Genomic DNA, 21,430 nt, shown 5'->3' with positions numbered 1-21,430 from the left:
TCTGTCAAGACTGGCCCGTACGGGCAGGGGTACCTTTACCTTTACCTTTACCTTTACAGCATGGAGGCATACCCTCCAACATGTCTTTGATGAAAATGGAGAAAGATAATTTTATTATTTATACCCCACACAACTTATTTGGTTCCCCAGCTTACGTTGGGCAGCTTCCAACATATGTAAAAACACATTAAAACATTAAACATTTTTATTTTACTTTTAAACTTCCTCATACAGGGCTGCCTTCAGATGGCTTGGGGGCTGGATAACTCCAAACCCTCCAACATTTCTCTAAAGAAAATAGGGTCAACCTAAGGAAAAGTGGGGCGTTCTGGGATCAAATCAGAAACTGGGACAGCTTCTCTAAATCAGGGACGTCCCTGGAAAATAGGGGCACCTGGAGGGTCTGTAGAGGTTGACCAGTTTGAAATTTTAGGGCAGAGCTGGATGTTCAACACTTATATGGGGGCAAAGCTGCCATTCCATTTCCTAGCATCCCATGGATGAATGGAGTAATCCAGAGCCTACACTGCACCCATGTTCTGTATAAAACCTTTGTGTGTGTTAATTGCAACGACTGAGTGCATTATTTGAGAAAACCTGATCCCCTTAATTAAGAACATGCAGACATGCTTTTAATTATACTTAGTGAGGCACAAAATGCTTTAATCTTGGTTTAAGGAAGCTTTTTATGACAATGTGTTAAAACTACTGAGTTCAAGATATGTACTTTCAACATACAGTGGTACCTCGGGTTACAGACGCTTCAGGTTACAGACTCCGCTAACCCAGAAATAGTACTTCGGGTTAAGAACTTTGCTTCAGGATGAGAAAAGAAACTGCGCAGCAGTGGTAGCGGGAGGCCCCATTAGCTAAAGTGGTGCTTCAGGTTAAGAACAGTTTCAGGTTAAGAACGGTCCTCCAGAACGAATTAAGTTCTTAACCTGAGGAACCACTGTACAGGGTTCTGTAATACAGCACACATTTTTAATCAGGAACACTGATACAGGTTTCATATTAATGGGGCCATCAGCTTCCTTTCCTTTCCATCCACCAGAATCGCAGACCAGAGAGAAAAGGTTGTTCCTAAAACCAACAAAAGCTTTTTCTAAAAAAAGAGGGGGGAAGAAAAGAAAGCAAAGATACAGAAAGGCTTTGATGTTTCTGTTCAATACTAATGCCCTTGAAACACAATTGATTTTCCTCTTCAAGCTTGCCAAACCCTCTAAATCATCTTTGTTTCCTTGGGCCTGTAACAAAACTCAGGACAAGCTGAAAAAGTTCTGTGAATCTGATCGCCTTGTCTCCAGCGGCTCACCCCAATGTAGCAATTAGCCTGCCACCTTTAGCTTCCCCCCAGCTTTCCAAACAATGCCACCTACTGAATTGCTTCCAAGCACATCAGGCACTTAAGCTACACAATAGGTATTTTCTGCCCCCACCCCTGGAAAGAAATCAGCCAACTCTTTGAAAAGTATAATTATCTGCCATTAGCAGAAGAAAGGGGTTAAGACTGCTGTTCATGAAGGCTTTCCCAAAGTCTCTCACCACCACCTTGATTTAAAAAAAAATATACCTGGGGAGAGAAAGATCACACGCGCGCGTACACATACAGCATGCCACTTCTCTGCGTAATACATTTTTAACAGTGTTCAGGGGAGAAATGCTTTTCTAGGGTTACAGCCATTAAATACACCCCTTGTTTCATATCTGCAAACAGTAGCAGTCAACCATTCCTGCATAGTGCACCATTGTATTTCACCGAATACCATGCTGGCATGCAATTCAAAAGCAAGGAGGAAATCTAAACCTTTTCCTGTTTTGTTTCCACCACCCTCTAGAGTTTTCAGTTATGCCAAACAAGAGTCTAGAGAAATTAAATTCATACTTGCAGTCAGTAGGGAAACTTTAAAGCACACAAACACTGATCCCATTCAGGCAAGATCTAGAGGAAATGGCATCTTTGCTGTCATTTGGGCACACCCTCTGATTATCTGTTTTGCGGTGATTAAACTGGCATTTTCTCACTTACATTTAATTTTTTTGCATTTCCCATCCACTATCGTTGACACACAAGCCATATCTGGCACCAAGGAAATACATCTGATTAAAGGCCACATCTGATCTTTAAACATCTGTGTGCATGGAGTTTTTATTTCTTTCTCATATGCCTATCTACACTGCATAAACATGCCGGACTTCTACCACCATCTGCTTCCTCTAAAATGTTTATCTTTCTAAATATGAAAAAAAATAAAAATGAGTCACCCATGAGAAATATACCACCCACCATGAATTAGAGTTGTTGGGTTTTTCCCCCTGAGTCAGGTTTTCAGCTTTCTTTGCCATCACATTTTCAGGCATTTTTTCAGAAATCATATTCAACTCCTTCCATGACCACTGTTGAGGGTTTTTCTGCTTAATCTGTTTTTCTACCCTAGAGGAAAATAGACACAGATAACCTAAAGTTACCAGATTTTTTTCAATGCATCCGAGGACACTTTTCAACTTCGATGGATTTTGTATGGGGACTGATTTATAAATCTGGAGACTGTTCCTGGGAAACGGGGACGTCTGGTAACCTTAAGATAACCTGCATATTTTCAATTGTAGGTGGGAAAGCATTTGGGGAGAGGGGATTTTGAATGCGCAAAACAGCTCTCCCTCCACCCTGCTTGCCAATCCTGTGCTCAAATTGAAACTATTGATGTCTTGGATCATTCTTGGATTATTCTTTGTCTATCTCCTCCCTCTTGACCTTACTGCCTTGGGTGACCCTGCTGGGAGTACGAGACTCCCGGCGGTTTCACTCAGAAGGATCATAGCAACTTGCAAGCCCACTCACCACGACAAGGAGTGAATCCACCATTTGGGGATTCAGGAAGATATAGTTTATAAATGTACTTTTTTTGGTGGAAAAACTAAGTTTAGAAAACCTCTATTTACAGCATGTGGGCATGACGGAACTCAAAGTTTTTGATATTGAAAATTATTGCAAAGACATGCTCTTTCTTGACAAATAATTAAATTTTTGGATTTTTTATTCCTTGTAACAAAAAAATTACATTTTTTGGACACCGTGGGGAAAAATGGCTACTGGGTACAACTTTCCTACAATCCCTAGCTGTAATAGAAAAAAAAATTAAGGAAACAAAGTTGTTCATCATAAAAATTAACATAATATTAGTTATCCAAAAGTGCATACTTGTTTTAATTTGGGGATATTGGACTTTGACGTTATGAAAATTGGGTATCAGGGAGTGACTCCATTGAATTTTCACAATGGATTTCCACAGGTTGAACACACTTGATCAAAACCACTTCAACACTGGATGAGTTCACTGATGATTTAACAGACAAAATAGAACATTTGATTCCTCAAATTATTCTTGTACTTTGTATCCTGTGGTAGTGTATTATAAAAGTCCTGATGGAGAGATGATCTCATCCATTTTTGTATCTTCCTAGGTTATCAATACATTCTGTTACAATACGAGTGTGTTTAGAATCCTGCTAATGTTTTGACCTGTTCACAATAATTTTGTATATACATTATAAACTTTTCCCATTATTTTTTACATCTATTGTCTTCTTGGTTCCTGAGCTTCCCAGTTAATTTTGCCATTTCGGCATAGTCCATCAACTTCGTTTGCCATTCTTCTCTGGTTGGGATTGTCGCTTCCTTCCATCTCTGGGATAATTTTAAAAACATGTACCCTGCTGCTTCTTACCTTATCTTTAAAGTACAAAGCTCCCCAATGTTGCAACTTTTCCACATGCAGAAGTTGCTCCATCCCCTTGATCATTAAGACTGCCATTTCCTGAACCTTTTCCAACTCTACAATAACGTTTTTGAATGAACAATGAGCTTCATAGATGAGTGGGAATTTGAACCTGGATTTCCCTAGTCCTGGTCTATCACTCTGACCACAGCAGCTCTCATATCCTGAACCCTTACTTCAATGAAAGTTTTCCTCCAAGCTGGACAGCTGTTCTTCCTGCTTGCAAGCCCATCAACTCCTGTGTTGGCAGGGGGTGGGATTAGGAAACCTATGCCTCATTGCCAAATCTACAGAAGATTGGCCCAAGCATGCTCAGAAGAAAGCATCAGAGTGCTTAATGGCTATAGGGGCCAGTTTCTGGCAGCCATTCCCTCCACTAAGGAGGTAGGGCCACTGGAGGATTAGCATGTTTTATTTCAACAACTATTAAGGCAGTTATAATACATATGATTCCTTGTAAGCCTTTTACAATTGCTTTAGTTATTAAGCTCTCAAAAATTCAGCTGAAATTCAGTTCTTCTACAAGGTAACTGAACTTGTTCAATCTGAAGGTGCAAAAGTTAAGTCCAAGATTAAGTTTTTCTTATCCACAACTCCCAAGCACATGCCAGAATTTCTAGTATGGATAATCAGCAGTCTGCCTGAAGGTAGAAGTTCATTGTTCATTTACTTGGTTATTGGAAATTCAGGCTATAAAGGAGAAATTGCAACTCAGCCAAAGTTAATTTATGCAGTGAGAAGTTATGCTCTTAGAAGTACTGAAAGCCCAATGTTGGTTGATGTAAAAATATTAATCACCCATAAATTTCAAAATATACCAAAAGGATGGGCAATATGAAATTTCTAAGCTCAGGATCCAAATATTATTATGAAAGTGATGCTAAAAACCAATGAACACTGACACCTTGGATAAAGCAACGAGATAAAGATATTTGCCATGGGAAATGACTCAAATTAATTTAAGAATGTATTTAGGTTTCAGAAAATGGTAACAAGCACTTTTAAGATTCCGTAAGAAAGCCAGCTGCTGAGACGAAAGCTTTCCAGCATGAATTATTTCCTGTATCATCCACACCACTTTTCTTGTTAATTTCAAATCAGCATCTCTATATTAAAAACAAAACAAAACACCTTTGATCACCACATTGGGTTACAGGGGCGAAACTGCTACCACAATCAAAGGTATCTTCTGGAAACTTATTTACTTTTGGCAATCAGTCAGAAAGATTTTCTTTGTTTATGCCTTTTATAATTACTTTTACTTATTTTAATTATCCCTTCCCATTCCCTATCCCTTTTGTGTCTGGTTTTTGTTAGATTGGAACAAAACAAAACAACAAACAAACACTGGCAGAGACTTTATTTTGGATTTAATTTGTGCAGCGCCTATCACAATATTAGGCATTTAATACTGGCTTGGATCCAAAAGAACTCTGAGCCAGACAATGGGACTTTCCCACCGCCTTGCTACTGCCATCTCTCACACCCTGCAAGCTGTTTCTGTAGGGTTCCTGTATCCTCAGAATAGCATATGATCCAGCACAGAGAGGAGGACTGAAGACGCACACACTCTTTCTCTAGCGCAGGTGGAAGTGTCCCTCCTCTCACACAGGAAGTATTTGCATCCCAGCCAAAATAGTACATTAGTGTAAATGTTGCAGTATAAATGCTCTGCCTAGACTTCAACTTCAACTGAGTTGGGAAGCTTCCCCAAGCTTGGTCATGAGTTGTGCTCTGTAGGCTAAAATGCCCGAGGGCCATTTGCAGCCTTCTAATGTGAAGCAGAGCCATTTTCAAGGGATTCTGTTATGTACTGAAGTTCTTACCCTGGGCCAGCAGGGGGATACTGTAGATAGTTTTCACTCAGGCCCGCATATGCAAATAAGGAATTGAAAGTGACATTCAGTGATTGGATAGTTACAGAAAATTGTTACTGTTGCTTTGTAGTTGAGCTCTATATAAGCAGGTTGGCTGAACCCTTCAGTTCAGTTCTGTTCTGGCCTGTGAATAAACAAGAGCTGTCTGAAGAATTGCTGTGTCGTCTGATATGTTCACCCACAACTTAACAGATTCCATCAAATAAACACGGGGAAATGGAGGTGATCATTGGCAAGAATGAAAAGTGGAAACAGCTCCAAAGTCCAAAGCAACCCATAGAAGAGATGACACCCCTAAAACTGATGTTGAGAGCAGCGCTGATATCCTGGAGAATGGCTTTAATGTATAGATGGCACCTCACCCCAGCTAAACTGGCTAAAATGTATTTAAAAAATCAGAAGTTTGCTGGGGGTGCAAAAAAAGGTACAGGCTCTTATACGCATATGTGATGGGAATGCACGGCAATTAGAGAATTCTGGGATTCTATTTATAATGAATTTTTAAAACTACTCAGGTTCTCGTTCTCAAAAAACCCCGGAGGCCTTCGTTCTAGGGATAATGTCATCAGAAATAAAAAATAATGTCAGACCACTATTCATGTACACAACAACCGAAGCCAGGATTCTGGTAGAAAGGAGCTGAAAAAGCAAAAAGATTCCTACAACAATCGAATAGCAGGTCCAAATGATAGAATATTTACAGCTGGCCATAATGAGGGAGAGAATCAGAGGATATCCGACTGCAGAAGGTACATAAAGAATGGGAAATATTTAAACATTACTTGAAAAATTACTGTAACAACGAAAATCTCCTGGCAGACCTTGACTGATTCTTGTAAGACAAATGTGATAAATAGTCATGTACTTTGGATAAGAATTATGAAAACAAAATAATAGTATGATGCTGTGTGTAAAACAATCAAAATAAGTGGTAGTACAATGGATTTTAATTGGAAGTCAACTTTATTTTCCCTTAATTCTCTTTCTTTTCTTTTTTCTTCTTTCTGTTCTGTAAATTAGTTATAGATAAAAGTAATGATTGGTGATGTATATAATGCATAGTTGTGTATTGTTCTGTTCTGTAGTATATTATGGTGTGATGTGAGATGTTGTGTAATTTTATGTTGCCTGTCAAATAAAGTTTAATAATAATAATAATAATAATAATAATAATAATAATAATAATAATAATAATGGCTTTCATGAAAGCTTTTAATCCTGGATTCAAAAACGCACAAAACAAAATGATGCCATTCTAGGACAACCCAATTAGTACAGTGGTACCTCGGGTTAAGAACTTAATTCGTTCTGGAGGTCTGTTCTTAACCTGAAACTGTTCTTAACCTGAGGGACCACTTTAGCTAAAGGGGCCTCCTGCTGCCACTGTGCCGCCACTGCGAGATTTCTCTTCTCATCCTGAAGCAAAGTTCTTAACTCGAGGTAGTATTTCTGGGTTAGTGGAGTCTGTAACCTGAAGCGTCTGTAACCCAAGGTACCACTGTACTAGAGAGCATTTTTAACGATCTGAGCTGTGCAGAGGTATTGCATTAAGGCAACTTCATGACAGTGCAAAGGCCAATGGATCCCAATCACTGAGTACATACAATAGCTGTGATGTTCAGGACCACTTGACAATACTGTAACAGTACTTTGGAAAGCGAGATCAGTTCATTAATTAGTACAGGGAAGGAAACCATTTTTCTGCATTACGTTCTACTGGGTAAACATGAAAACAGCCATATGGCAGGTTGCTCATCCATCCAACATATCTCTAGAGTTTGCAATTATCCCTAATGCAATATGGTAATTTCTATCTATCTATCTCATCTTACACCTAGCTGTTTATATCCTGAATGATCAGCTGCCGTGATTCTCCAAGTGCGCTGCGGGACACTAGAATGAACAACAAAAAGATTCCCAATTACCCATTAGCGTGTTATCTGTGGTTCCTAAGACAGCCAGAGGTGAGATACACAATTTGTATTCCCTACACTTCAGCTAACTGAACATACAAGGAAGCCAGGAGTGCCTTTGATTTGTATGAGCAACTATCAGAGTGAACAGAAATGAGATGCTAGTCTGATTTTTAAAAAATCTATCCACAGCAAGACAACACTTTCATATGCACAATATGGTCACCCCAAAGGCTGCAAAAAAGAAATAAAAGATGATTCAATATCCCTGCCTTGTACAGAAAAGAGAAAAACAGCTTCAAAAATTTAACAGAAAACAAAATCAAATGGTTAATTTGCTGGCTTGCCCTGGGTCTGAGTTATATCTGAAGAGCGGGGTCGGGATTACAGCCACTAAAGCTGCAGGAGGTTTGCTGCACCTGATCAAGAGGGACTCCCTCAATCACATGTTGCGAGGACTCATGTGGCTGAGAACAAGGAAGTTGTCACGGTCCGGTTTACGGGCGGTTGAGATCCCGGTGGAGGACATCGGGAGTGGGGGCTAAATGGCAGAGTGGAAGCAGGAACGGAAGTGCGGAAGCCATGAATCAGGAAGCCAAGGGTCCGAGGGTCAGGAAGAAAGGAGTCAAGAGGACAAACGCAGCAAGGCAGGTGTAGGGATATCGCGGAGTGGACAGTGAGGTCCGGAGGGAACACACTCTCCACCAGCAGGCAGCCACAGTCTGCCTGCACGCGTGACCCTGGGGTGCAGGGAACCCCCCCCCCCCCTCAGACAAGCCACGGCTGTCGGAACATTGTCCCCTATGTCTGACCTTTTGTGGTCTCAGCAGTCAGCGGTGTCCTGTCTGTAACCTTTTGTCCCTAAGACCTTTTGTCTCCTTCGTCATACACTGTGCAAGGGGAAAATGACGCTGTGGAACAGGTGCCAAAATAGCTTTGTACCACCCCACGATCTCGGGACGTAAGATGTGTAAAGGTATTTGCCTGGCTTGCATATTTGTCTTAATAAAAGGAGGCTCCACAGGAATGGCAGCAGCTCACTTCAGACCACCTGCGCACAGCTCACATGATGATCAACTCCTGTCTTGTGCCTTCACTTCAGCAGGAAGCATGTTGCTGCGGCAAAGAGCCAAAGGGAAATGCTGACCTTATATCCCTTCCCGCCTCTTGCCACCAGGTGCTGTGAGTTACCAAATTGGCCTCACCTGTATGGCCATGCCTTGCCTCTTCAGAACAAACTTAGGAAAGCCCCAGTCCTGGGAAGCCCTACCGGTCACAGGGCCTGGCTCCTGCACACACTCCTGACAGAAGTTCTTGGCAGGTCATGGTTTGGAACCTGTTCAGACAGGGATGGAGTCTAGAGGTGGTTGATGGAGGCAGAGGACGGCAAGAAGTTGAGGAGTGGATACTGGTTGAAGAAGCAATTTCCAAATTGTCAATGTTCTTTTGATAAGATTCATCCAAATAGCAAACTCTTTTGAGCCAATGAGAAACTAGCCTATCCCTTTGATTCTAACCCTCCTGCCTGGAGAAACAATTCCAAAACCCTGGGACCCAGCAAACTTGGGAGACCCTTATAATATAATTATAATCAAAATGCACATTGGAGAAGCAGCTCAGGCCTGAATTCACAGCAATCGAGAAACTGTCTAGGCCTCACACATACATGGGCTTCCATGACTTTTGACATGTTTCTACTAAGAATCCAGTCAACAAATCTTGTCCATTTTGGCACAGAGCAGGGGTTTTCCATCTCAGCTGCTTTTGAGCTGTGCTGCATCATTTATCATGCAGATTGTTAAATACTTAAAGCCTTGAATTATGCAATGTTTAGTGTAAGCAGTTTTACTGACGCAATTCTCTGCTTGCATGCCATTAAACTGCATCAAGCAAGAACTAACTTTTTGTTCCTCCCAAACCTTAGGCTGTGCTGCATCAAGTCCAACTGAAAACAAACAAGAGAAACAGCAAGTCCAACTGAAAACAAACAAGAGAAACAGCTCCTCTCTCAGGATGCCCAGAGAATTATCTCCACCCAACTTTCCAGATTTTGGAAAATCCAGGGGTCCAAATGGACTGATCTGGTCTCCAGAACAGTGCCAATGCTTTAGCAATTTGCCATCATTTCATTTTGACTTAAGCATTTTGCACATCAATGAAATTACAGTGCACAAAATTATATTGATGTAATAATATCGAGATTATATATATATATATATATATATATATATATATATATATATATATAATTTAATTAATACATAGAACATCAGGATACACAGACCATGCAGGAGAAAAGCGTTCTACGTTTTCCTCTTATAATTCATTTTGGAATGTATAAAGGGTTCCAAACTGAAGCTTTGTTTAAATCAGGCAGATGCAACTTTAGTTTGGAGTTAGTGCTGGTTCCGCTTTCAATCATGCATAACTATTGGGAAGGTCTACATAAGTTTACAAGGATGAAAAGCAGTAAGCTCAATGTGTATGAGAAAGCAGCAAAGACAGAAACCACTCCAACACAAATGACTTTGAAAACCGCCTTTGATTTTCATCTATGAAATTGGTGCCTAAATATATATTATAATTATGTACTGAAGAAAATCACATAAATACTGAAACATCTGCCAAGCACACAGTGTTTCTAGTTTGACTGACAACAGTAGTGCTTAATTGCTCACATGGCACTATCTGTACATAAAGAGTTTGGAAAGCAAAACTAGGCCAAATTACTGTAACAGTAAAATAGACAAAGGTGGTATCATTACTGAGTGTGTGCATGTGTGTGAGAGTGGAGGAACTATCCATATTATACACTCAAATAATGAATGTGGGACAAGTTTTTTTTAAAAAAATAAATCGCCTGCCCCAGGACATTAAGACACCCCCCAGTATCATCAATATTGGTAGATGTACTACACTGTACTTGAAAAGTCAATGTGGCCCCATGTTGCAAGTTAAACATTAACAACACTCTTCCAGAGTAGATCTTCTAAACTGATCTCACGGCTTGATTCCACAGCCAAAACATTATCTGTGATCTGTAAATACTGAAGACTATGCCAACATATTTAAAGTCTCCAAAGTTTCAGTTGATAACAAAATTTCAGAACTGAAATCCAGGCTTTGGGGGCATTAATTTTCTGTGGGGTTGTAATTTACTTTCCCAGCTTGCATATTTTTAAATGTTGTATGTGTGTGTGTATTGCAGTGTCGTTTTAGTGTGCCCCACCCTAGGTTCTTTGTGAAAGTGGTTTTAAATAAATAAACTCTGTGCTTTGTTGCTTGCCTTCATCCCAGAAGCATGTAAGGACAGCCAGCAGAGCAGCTGATAATACTCAGGCATAAACTCACTGACATTACAGTGCTGATTGGGTGTATGGGTTCCAGGAATAAAGTAAGGATGAGGATCATTCCAAAGCTTCATCATGAGTCTTTTAGCACTTGTGCTCCAGCTGTCAACACAGCTGTTTCATGCTCCTCAACTCCTTAGTAAACCAAGGAATGGTGTGGATTCTTTTAGGACATGGGTGTCTTGGAGCCTTTAAGACCAGGGTTTCCCAAACTTGGGTTTCCAGCTGTTTTAGACTACAACTCCCATCATCCCTAGCTAGCATGACCAGTGATCAGGGATGATGGGGATCGTAGTCCAGCTAGAAATCCAAGTTTGGGAAACCCTGCTTTAGACCGGTGCTTAGGCCATCTCAACATTACAGAGAGTGACCAGAGCCACAGCATGAATGCCAGTCACATCCATGAAACAAATCCCCTAGAAAAAGTCAGAAGCCATCAGGGTCCATACGTCTACCAGATCAATTTAATGGGGTCTTTAGGACTTGCTGATCAGAAGGTCGGCGGTTCGAATACCCGCAACAGGGTGAGCTCCTGTTGCTTGGTCCCAGCTCCTGCCAACCTAGCAGTTCAAAAGCATGTCAAAGTGCAAGTAGATAAATAGGTATCGCTCCGGTGGGAAGGTAAACGGCGTTTCTGTGCGCTGCTCTGGTTCGCCAGAAGCAGCTTAGTCCTGCTGGCCACATGAGCTGTATGCCGGCTCCCTCGGCCAGTAAAGCAAGTTGAGCACCGCAACCCCAGAGTCGGCCACGACTGGACCTAATGGTCAGGGGTCCTTTAACCTTTACCTTACCCCTGCAGCGATCAAAGACAGCACATAGCCCAAACCCAGTGAGGAAGTCCATTAGAAGGGTCTGAGTATAGGCTTTTCCAATGACAGCTTACCTTCCGCCTATCCAGGACATAAAATACAAATCAACAATGTTTTGGAGCAGAATTCTATGATCTATGGCCTTTTCATAATGGAGGCCATGAAATCCCAAGCTGCACCAATGAGTGGACTTACAGCTCAGCCACTAAACTGCACTAGCTCACCTTTCAGAAGACCGCAGTTGTGAGATGGGGTTCTGTTTTTAAGAAGACCTGGCACCAAAGTAATCTAAACTCTAGGTAACCCTGTGGGAATTTGGCCTGGATTGATACAGCTCCCCACCATGTTATCCCTAGCTCTGCTAATATGACTACACAGAGTAGAATTTATGATGGTTGCATTATTAGCTGTCTACCAATCAAGGGTTCTGTTGGCCTGGAGTTATTCCAAATCCACATCTTTATTACGGTCATAGACGAGCATATTCTGGAGTATTAGAGATGGAAATATTTTCACTGTCAGGTTGCAACCCTAAACACACAGTGAACACTGTGAGGTTTATTTCTGACTAAACATGCATGGGATGGTGCTATTAATAGGATCTTGCTATCCAGAGTTGCTAGATGAACTTTTAAAGACAGATTTCTTTTACTTTTATGCTATCTTAATAATCTGCTTAAGGCCTGCCTGTTTTAGTTCATCCTAGACAATGTGGCCTTCATGAGCAGGATAATTCGATTTTTAAAAATGTATTTATTGCCGCTGTCTCCATGCAGAGAAGTCTTCATTAAGTAAGGAAGAAAACATTACAGAAAAATCTTACAATTTGAGCATGAGAATGTAGTTCCTCTGCAGAGAATAATTTTGGCTTTTCCACAAGTGCAAATCGTTTACTTTTACTTACATTCTTGTGTTGAGACACATTCCTGTCAGCAGGCATGGTAGTGGTACTATTCCCCCCTCATTTATAGTAGCTTCTTTTAGGAAGAACTTACAGTTTAACCGTGATGGTAATGATACGCTGTTCTTGCTAAAACTGCATGAGTAATGATTCTTTTAGTAGAATATTCTACTGCTAAGAAAGAAGGGCTATCTACAGTGGTTTTCAACCAGAGTGCCATGGCACCCTGGGGTGCCTTGAATGATGGTCAGGGGTGCCACGGGCAACACTGTCCCTTTCTTTCTTTCTTTCTTTCTTTCTTTCCCTCCCGTCTCTGATGCCCTCTTGCATCTCTGCCTCCCAAAGGAGGCGGTGGGTGGGGGTCAGCCCAGAGATTGGGGCGACAGCAGCAGCTTGTCCAGAGGACTCCCAAGGAGAGGAGAGGAGCCTGAGTGAACACTCCACAAGGGAGGGTGTTTGAAAAAGGGTAAGAGGCTGCCAGCTCTGCAGGCAAGGGGTGACATAACTGGGCTCCTGAGCCCCACTGGGGTGGCCCGAAAAGAATGTAGTTGGTTAAGGGAGCTGTGCATTAGAGAATTAGTTCTTCTAGATTTTTGCAATGGAAACCTACATAATACAGTAAATGAATATGTTTGCCTGTGTGTGTGTGTACACGCACCCTCCCAATTTATACAGAGTGTGTTTGTACAGAGCTTTGCGGCTTTTTAAAGATTGTATTGTGCATTTTGTTTCTTTCAAACTGCTTGTTGATTATGTCCTAAACTGTAAGAGTATTAAACTGTATATAAATTTTTTAAATGATGATTCCATTCTATATTGTTGCTTACAAGTAATAAACCAGACCAGGGGTTGCATTAATCCATTTGAAGCAAAAAGGTGAGATTGTGACATCGAGCACCACAAAATTGCAGCACACTGTACAGAAAGTCATCATCTGACTGGGTCAAACATTTCACTGATTAAAAATGGCTTAATGGAGATGGCTTAATTATGCTTCATAGGAAGCTATTCATAAATGAAATTCATCATCTACTGTTGCATTGCAAAAGCAGCCCAACTTTCCAGTAGAAACAAACAAACAAAATAGGTATGGCTGACAATGATTCTGCCATAGAGTAAAACTCATGCTTATAACATCAAGTGCGAGCTAGAATCTAGTCTTCCTTTTGCATGCCTTTCCCATAAAATAACATATGGATTTTCCCACCTCAGATTTTTCATTTATATTTCTCCATGAACATTTTTCTATGCAAGATTTGAATCAAAACACAAAGTTCAAATATTGGCCTTCACTTTACCCGAATGCTTGTGAGAGTGCTTGCATTGACCCAGTGCATTATTGTAAAATAGATACTAGGTAAAGGTAAAGGGACCCCTGACCATTAGGTCCAGTCGTGGCCGACTCTGGGGTTGCGGCGCTCATCTCGCTTTATTGGCCGAGGGAGCTGGCGTACAGCTTCCGGGTCAAGTGGCCAGCATGACCAAGCCGCTTCTGGCGAACCAGAGCAGTGCACGGAAATGCTGTTTACCTTCCCGCCGGAGCGGTACCCATTTATCTACTTGCACTTTGACGTGCTTTTGAACTGCTAGGTTGGCAGGAGCTGGGACCGAACAACGGGAGCCCACCTCATCGCGGGGATTTGAACTGCAGATCTTCTGATCAGCAAGTCCTAGACTCTGTGGTTTAGCCCACAGCGCCACCTGCATCCCTTAAAATAGATACTACTTTGTATTAAAACCCATAAATTATATTTGCTTGTATTGTGAATGTCTATGCAGTCATCTGATTTATATATCAAAAACATTTGTTCTAAGGTATTTGGCTCTATCCATCAATACCGTTGCAATATTGCTCAGTGACACAGCATCTTAACAAACATGACAACCTGGAAAGCATTTTTTTTACCCACAAAACAACAACTGGCACTTCAAAGGGGAACAAAACACATTACAAAGAGGAAGACTAAAACTTGAAATGAGAGGAGACAGAAGCTTATTTACATTTGTACACTTGTCCAGAAATAATGGAAGAGTGATGAAATATTTTAAACCTGAAGCAACATAATAAGAACAAGTGTGCCAGCTGTATGCAAGAAACATTTTACACATCTAAGCTATACAAAGGGTCCTCTCAAGAGGAAATAGTCTGCTCCTGGTCAAATGTTCCACTAAACAGTGTAGAACAAAATCCAGAAAAACTTGCTTCCTCCAACAATCCCAAACATAGTTGCTCCTTTAAGGAATGGATGTTCAAGATGAAGTCTGTGAGGAGCTTGTGCCATTTGAGAAGAGCTTTTGAGAGGTAACTACACTAGCATGGTCTGGAATGAAAATGAGATATCAAACAGGACAATCATGCACCCTGTGGCAATCCAAGCGGGAATGAACAGATGATCAGAAGACAATTTTTGAGTATCCTTCTCGATCTGGTTAGAAAATAACTCACAGTAAATTTGCAAAACAAGGAATGGAAGATCAACTATCCCCATATGTCGCCAAGGTTTAGGAGGGAAAAAACAAGCACCCTTTCTCAATATTAGAGTTTTGGCAGGCTAAGTTTTATCAATTCAGAGTTATGATAGCTGGCCTTATGCAAAAAGGTTTCTGCCAAACCTAATGGCCAAGTTTCTAATATACAAAACAGCAGAAATGAGATTGTATGATGATCCCATACAGGGTCCTAAATAACAGGAGGATTTTGTGCAACAAGTTCATCACTGCAAGGGCCTACAGATGCACATGGTACAGAATACCCCAAGAGGAATGCAGGTGGTGCTGTGGTCTAAACCATCGAGCCTCTTGGACTTGCCGATCTAAGGTGAGCAGTTCAAATCCGTGTGATGGGGTGAGCTCCCATTGCTCCGTCCCAGCTCCTGCCAACTTAGCAGTTCAAAAGCATACCAGTGCAAGTAGATAAATAGGTACTGCTGTGGTGAGATGGCGTTTCTGTGTGCTCTGGCACCCGCCAAGGTGTTCCGTTGCGCCAGAAGTGGTTTAGTCATTCTGTCCACATGACCCGGAAAACTGTCTGTGGACAAACGCCAGCTCCCTGGGCCTGAAAGCGGAGATGAGTGCCGCACCTCATAGCCAAATTCGACTGGACTTAACTGTCCAGGGGTCCTTTACCTTTTACCTTACCAAATAGGGCTTCTGCTTCAATCATTTACATTAGCAATTTTCACAACAAAGAAACACAAACTTTTTGATCTCAAACTCAAAGGTCATTCCAGATGTAGACCACTTGGACTGCTCCCGGGAGTTATGGTTTCCGTGCTGCAAACTGGCCAAGTCTTATCATATGCACTACCATTCTATGAATTTATTTATCTTACAGCAATAAAACATACAATTATAAAACAAAACAGTTAACAACCATAAAACCAGAAAAGAAGGGGGGAAACAATTTAAAAACCAATTCTCCATATAATTTAACTTAACTTCTTTTTTCCTGCTCAGACTCTGTCAATTGATGCAGGAAATGATATTATATGTGCCACTCCATCTAGCTCAGACCCTGGCTCCTTCACAGACTCCCAAGAAGCATTTAAAAGGCACTTTCATGATTACTGTAACATAACCCTTGGCCCTGGAATGGCAATCGTAACAACCAGCCACTCAGATGTGCCTGAGGCCAGTTAGCAGAATGGAGCCATCAGCCAACATCTCCAATTCTCACTACAAACAGGAAATTTGACTACAATAGGCAATTGTTCAAAGTAGTGTGTGTCTCCAGCATTTACCGCATTTGTGTGTTGTTGTGAAACAGCAGCTTTCAACAAACTCTTAACTGGAAATAAGACACTGTAAACATTGCCATGCCAAAGGGGGAAAAAGGACTCCTGTTGATAACTTCCCTTCAACAGCTGCCAATGTCTTTAAACCTCCAACTTCTGCAAGAGCACATCCAATTATAGCCGAGCAAAGCATTGCAGTGTTCATCTCCCAACATCTCTTATTTGTTTTAACTTAGAAGCAGAAGTGTCACCTGAAAACCTCTTTAAAACTAAATATAGGGCAGCTTGACATCAGATTAATTCATGACAATCATATTCCCACTTATTTGCAGGCCAAAATGATCTATCCCAGACAAGACTGATTCTCAGGTGCAGGAAAGAACATTCATCCAGTATTGAGCAGAGGGTCTCTGGCATTCTGCCGTGTCCACAGTTCAGCAAATATTTACATCTGTGCTTACCCTTTCCATGGTTATTTCATCCTGCAGCAGCTGAACTGCAAACGAGATCCCAATCTTTCACAGGCTAAGACAAGATCTTCGGACCACAATAACAAGAGAATTAGGCCCAAGACTTTACCGGAAATTACCTTTCCCCCATGCTGTAAGTCCAGCTTTAATGGTAGATCGGGCCAGAAGCCATGGGAAATAATCAAGTTAAGCATGCTCTTGTTTCTAAGCAAAGCATTAAAATATTAAGCAAGTTGAGTGTTTGCATCACAAAGGAGCCATTGCAAACAATGAAGCACTACTAGTACAAGGGACAAACTGAGAAGCCTAGAATAACTCAGGCTGTGATTTTTAGATGACATTAACTGGTTTAAAACCTTTTAACTGGTTAAAAGGCGCCTCCAATTAATCAAATGGCACATTCAAAAAAACCTGTTGTTTTTAAATGCACGTACTTACAAAAATCACAAGTGGCAGACACCATCTTAGAAGAGGCATTCATGCTTTTCTCACACAAACACAGGATGTAATACCTCTTCTTTGAGGGTATCTGCTATGACTTGTTCTCAATCAGCTGGCAACCCTACAATGAACAACTGTCAATCATTTCCTCAGCATTAGTGGCCTAATGGTCCGCTTCATGAGCACAGGCTGAAAATTGGATTACGGAGCAGTAGCAATTTGTGTGAACACAGTCTATTTCCTTGTTTATTTGCTTCCTGAGGAAACCTACCTTCTGCTTGAATGGATCAAGCAAAAGCACCATATGTCATTTGAGAGGTAATGGGCTCATGTTTTCCTTTGACTACACTGCACTGCACTTTTCTCTTTCAGTAAGACTCTGCTCACTTGGTTTCTCAGCTGCTGAACAGCAGTCGCAAAAGAGCTCAACTGAAAGATTGTCAGCCACTCCTTCAAAAGACACACACTGATTATCATCCCACCCTCTGCCTTCCCGCCTGTCATACCACTCTAAACTGGCTCTGTAAGCTCCCATCTGCATTACACATTTGAAGAAACATCATACCACTTCAAACAGCCAGCAAGGTATCTTGGGAACTGTAGTTTGTTAAGGGTGTTGAGAGTTTCTCAGAGATCCCCATTCCCCTCACAGAGCTACAACTCCCAGAGTGGTTGAACAATCAGTCCCTCTCCCTAGACCCCCCTCTGTGATATTTGGTCCCCCAAATCATCATCTGTGGAGGTGTCATCATCTGTCAGTGAAGAGATTTCCCCTTCAGGAAAGGCATCTGGGGACAAGTCCAATGGTGAGCCAGTTATGCCAGCTCTGCCTCTATCTCCAATAGACCAGAGGTGAAAGCACTGGTGTGAGAAAATCATGCGTGCCAATTGCTAGATCAACATCTTAGCTAAACCTAGCCATGCATAATACTCCTCTTCCATGCTTCACCTGCTTGTAACCTGTAGCCCACACTGCACTAACTTCATTACTGAAACTTCCTTTAAAAAAAAATAATAATAATTTTCCAAATTTAACACAACACAAAATAACAAACAAACATATAAAAAAGAAAAACAAACATACATTCAAAACTTCTTACAGTTAATAATCCAAATTGCATTCCATTATTGGGTAACTTCCTCAAATCCTTCCTAACTGATTTTCATTAAATCTCATTTCAACAATTTTCCAATATCCACTTTCTAGTGAAATTAACTTGTTCAAATTACTAACTTCCTTTCTTTTCATAATATTCTCAATCCATCATTTTATACAATTCAACATAATTTAATCCTAAACCAAATTTAGTACTTGCAAGTATTTCCACTTATGTTATATTATTATATTTTACTAAATATTCCTTACATTTCTTCCATTCTTTTCCATTACTGAAACTTTCAAAACTTCCAGTCATTGTAACATTTTGATTTCCAGTTGGGGAGCCATGACATTAATGGGTAAAAACAAGACAGCTTTCTCTCCATTATCATAGTGATGCGTTCCCCACCTCTGACAACAATACATTTTAATACAGTATACTCAACAACCTCAACAGCTTTCTTTGCTTTTCAGAATTTACTCAAAGTAAGGAACGCAGAAGTCCATTGTTCAGTATAAAGGAAGGAAATGAAGGTGAGGTTATTTTAAGCACAAAATGCACACTACTCATTTTTGTAAGTTATTGTCTATGTGGGCTTTTTGTATTAAGTGAAGATCATTACTTTATTAAAAAGACAAATGAGAACTCTGAATCTCGCTTCTTTAAATGTGAATAGCAAATGGCAAATATACTGACAATGAAAGATGAGTTCCGCCTGGAGGCAGGGGCGGGGGCGGGGTGCATATTCACATTGTTTTATTTGCTTCACTGAATATTCTTAAATAGCCCAATCCAGCCTAAGTTCAGCATGCTCAAGACCCAATATTTCTTTTGGGAAAGTTAACCATATGAATAAGATCAGACACCAACTGCACAGTAGCAACGAGTCCTTGGAAACCGCCTCACTTTGAACACTGGGAGCATCTCTGCTTTTTATTGAGTTTATAAGAAAAGCAAAACATTTCTGGAACATGGATTTCAGTGTTTACCACCACAAGTGAGAAGCCATTAAGAAACTAAACACTGGAACCTTATACTGTCCATGTTAAAACATATAAAACTAGTTTATGCTGAGGCAGATCCTGTAGTTCAGCACTGTCTATTACTCTCACTGGCATGCACTCTCCAAGGTCTCAGACAGACCTATGCCCACCTAGCAGAAATGACTTCAGTTTCAGAAGCTGTAAACAGAACTTGGTTCATCTCCATGCAAAGCAGGTGCTTAATCACTTAGCTATGGCACCCCCGTATCTTTTTTTGTACAGCTCTTTTTCACCTTCCCTTAAATTCCCTTTACTAGAGTTACTAGTAGAGTTTACTTATATCCTATAAAGCCTTCCTTCAGTTTTCTCCCACCCCTTTTATATTTTAAGCTCTTTGACTATCATTCCAGGTACAGCCAGTCTATCTAGTTCATCATAAGTATGGCAAAGTCCACGGCTGGCACATAACACAAATTGACTGACCCAATATATTCATTCTTTCACTTGCATACCCATGTTTTATAAACCCCATTTAACCTTACACTTCCCCAAGATTCCTTCAAAACCCAAGGTTGCCCTTTGCTGTTCACTCTTCACGTCATCCCAGAGTGACTTCCTCAAATCTTGCTCATGATACGTGAGCAACAAATCTTCCTCTTCATACCGTGGAGGCTACGCCAAGAAAGCAAGAATTTTGAACTCTTTCCCTCACTAGATTCATAGAACTTTGGCTTTATTATTTCTGGCTTCAGAAGTTGATTTGTTAGTCTATACTGTTTATATTAAGTGCACTTCAGGGTTCTGTGTTTAGCTTCTGCACACTTGTTTGGTTTCCTTTGGTAGTTTAAATGGAAGAGTAAGATAGAAATACAAACATGTTGAAAATTTTCACCAAAGACACCCAGCACTATCTTTGGGTCTTAGACCTTCCCCTTCCATCCAATCTTGTAACTGTCTGTCTGATATTTCCATTTGCATGTTTCATTGCTTCCCATTTTTCCTCATAAACACATCTCTCCTCAGTTTCAGTATCCACTGACAACACCATTGACTCTGTTGACCAGGCCTCAAGCCTTGGCTTTAGGACTCCTACATCTCCTTTGCGCCCCACATCCAGACCACTGTAACATCATGTTCCCTTGCTATGCACAACACTGCAGAAAGGCAGCCATTCTTCCCTGTTCCCTTGCTAAGCACTCTTTCCATGCTCTGATTACCACCTCACTTGAAGACTACAGCCTTTTCTTCACTGGCTTCCCCTTCCCACAACTTAGTCCATTCACCTCCTGCCACCAAAGTTCACCTCTCTCATCACTCAGACTTCATGGCAGTTGCCTACAAACACTGCCTGGCAATGAACCCGACAAGATCTGTCTGCTCCCAGACAGACTGTGTAAGAGGCCACATTTTAGGCTTGAGTAAAACAGGTGCTATTTATACGGATCAGCCTAGGCACTGCTGAGCAACGATGGTGTCATTGTACACGGCACTTTTCTCTATGAAAAGTAGAGAGTTTCAAAATATATATATTATACATCATCCTGATATTAACACAGCAAGACAGTCTTGATAGCACAGGTAGTATTTTTGGCTTCGGGACATCAAGCGTCACAGAAGGACTATTGAGCATGCAAGTCTAGTGCCCAGAAGCTGTCACTGTACGGAAATGGGGAGGGGGGGGGAGATACCACATCCTTTCCTCAGCTGTTAGAACAGGAAAGAAAACTGGAGCGCCATAAGGATTTTACAATTGGTTCTTAAGTTACACAAACAAGACATTTGGAAGGTAATTTCCTTGGCTGAAGGCTTCCATTTTTCCTCCTCACCCAAAACAAAAACCTTATTAAGAAGTTTCCATTGGGATGACAAGCTTTTGCCTGTGAAATGGGGCTCTTGTATTGCATCCAGGACACGGCTGCTGTTGAAAACTAAGAAAAGCAGAGGTTCATCTGATGCAGCACATGTGAAATCTCTTACTGTCTCTGAGCGCTCTCCAAGGGCCCTGTTCTCTTGGTAAAGTATGGCAAACCTCAGCATAAGTATTTAGCAACAGATCAAGCACAAACTGTCCTT

At 41.0% G+C, this 21,430-nt stretch overlaps 1 protein-coding gene and 1 long non-coding RNA gene across 4 annotated transcripts in view; one reads left to right on the top strand and one right to left on the bottom strand.

Annotated features, from left to right (window-relative positions):
• Positions 1–21,430, bottom strand: part of PLCB1 (phospholipase C beta 1) — a 460,081-nt gene that overhangs the window by 291,731 nt on the left and 146,920 nt on the right. The window lies entirely within an intron of this gene.
• LOC310840692 overlaps positions 1–21,430 on the top strand; it is a 28,682-nt gene that overhangs the window by 3,111 nt on the left and 4,141 nt on the right. The window contains exons 4-5 of the long non-coding RNA XR_014561999.1: positions 7,495–7,620; positions 18,848–18,907. This is a non-coding gene — a long non-coding RNA (uncharacterized lncRNA). The remainder of the gene's footprint in view (positions 1–7,494; positions 7,621–18,847; positions 18,908–21,430) is intronic.

This window comes from Podarcis gaigeae (assembly GCF_964106915.1).
Source record: "Podarcis gaigeae genome assembly, chromosome: 3".
NCBI classification, from domain to species: domain Eukaryota; kingdom Metazoa; phylum Chordata; class Lepidosauria; order Squamata; family Lacertidae; genus Podarcis; species Podarcis gaigeae.
Note: the sequence above shows the minus strand (reverse complement) of the source record. Positions and strands in the feature narration are given on the sequence as shown.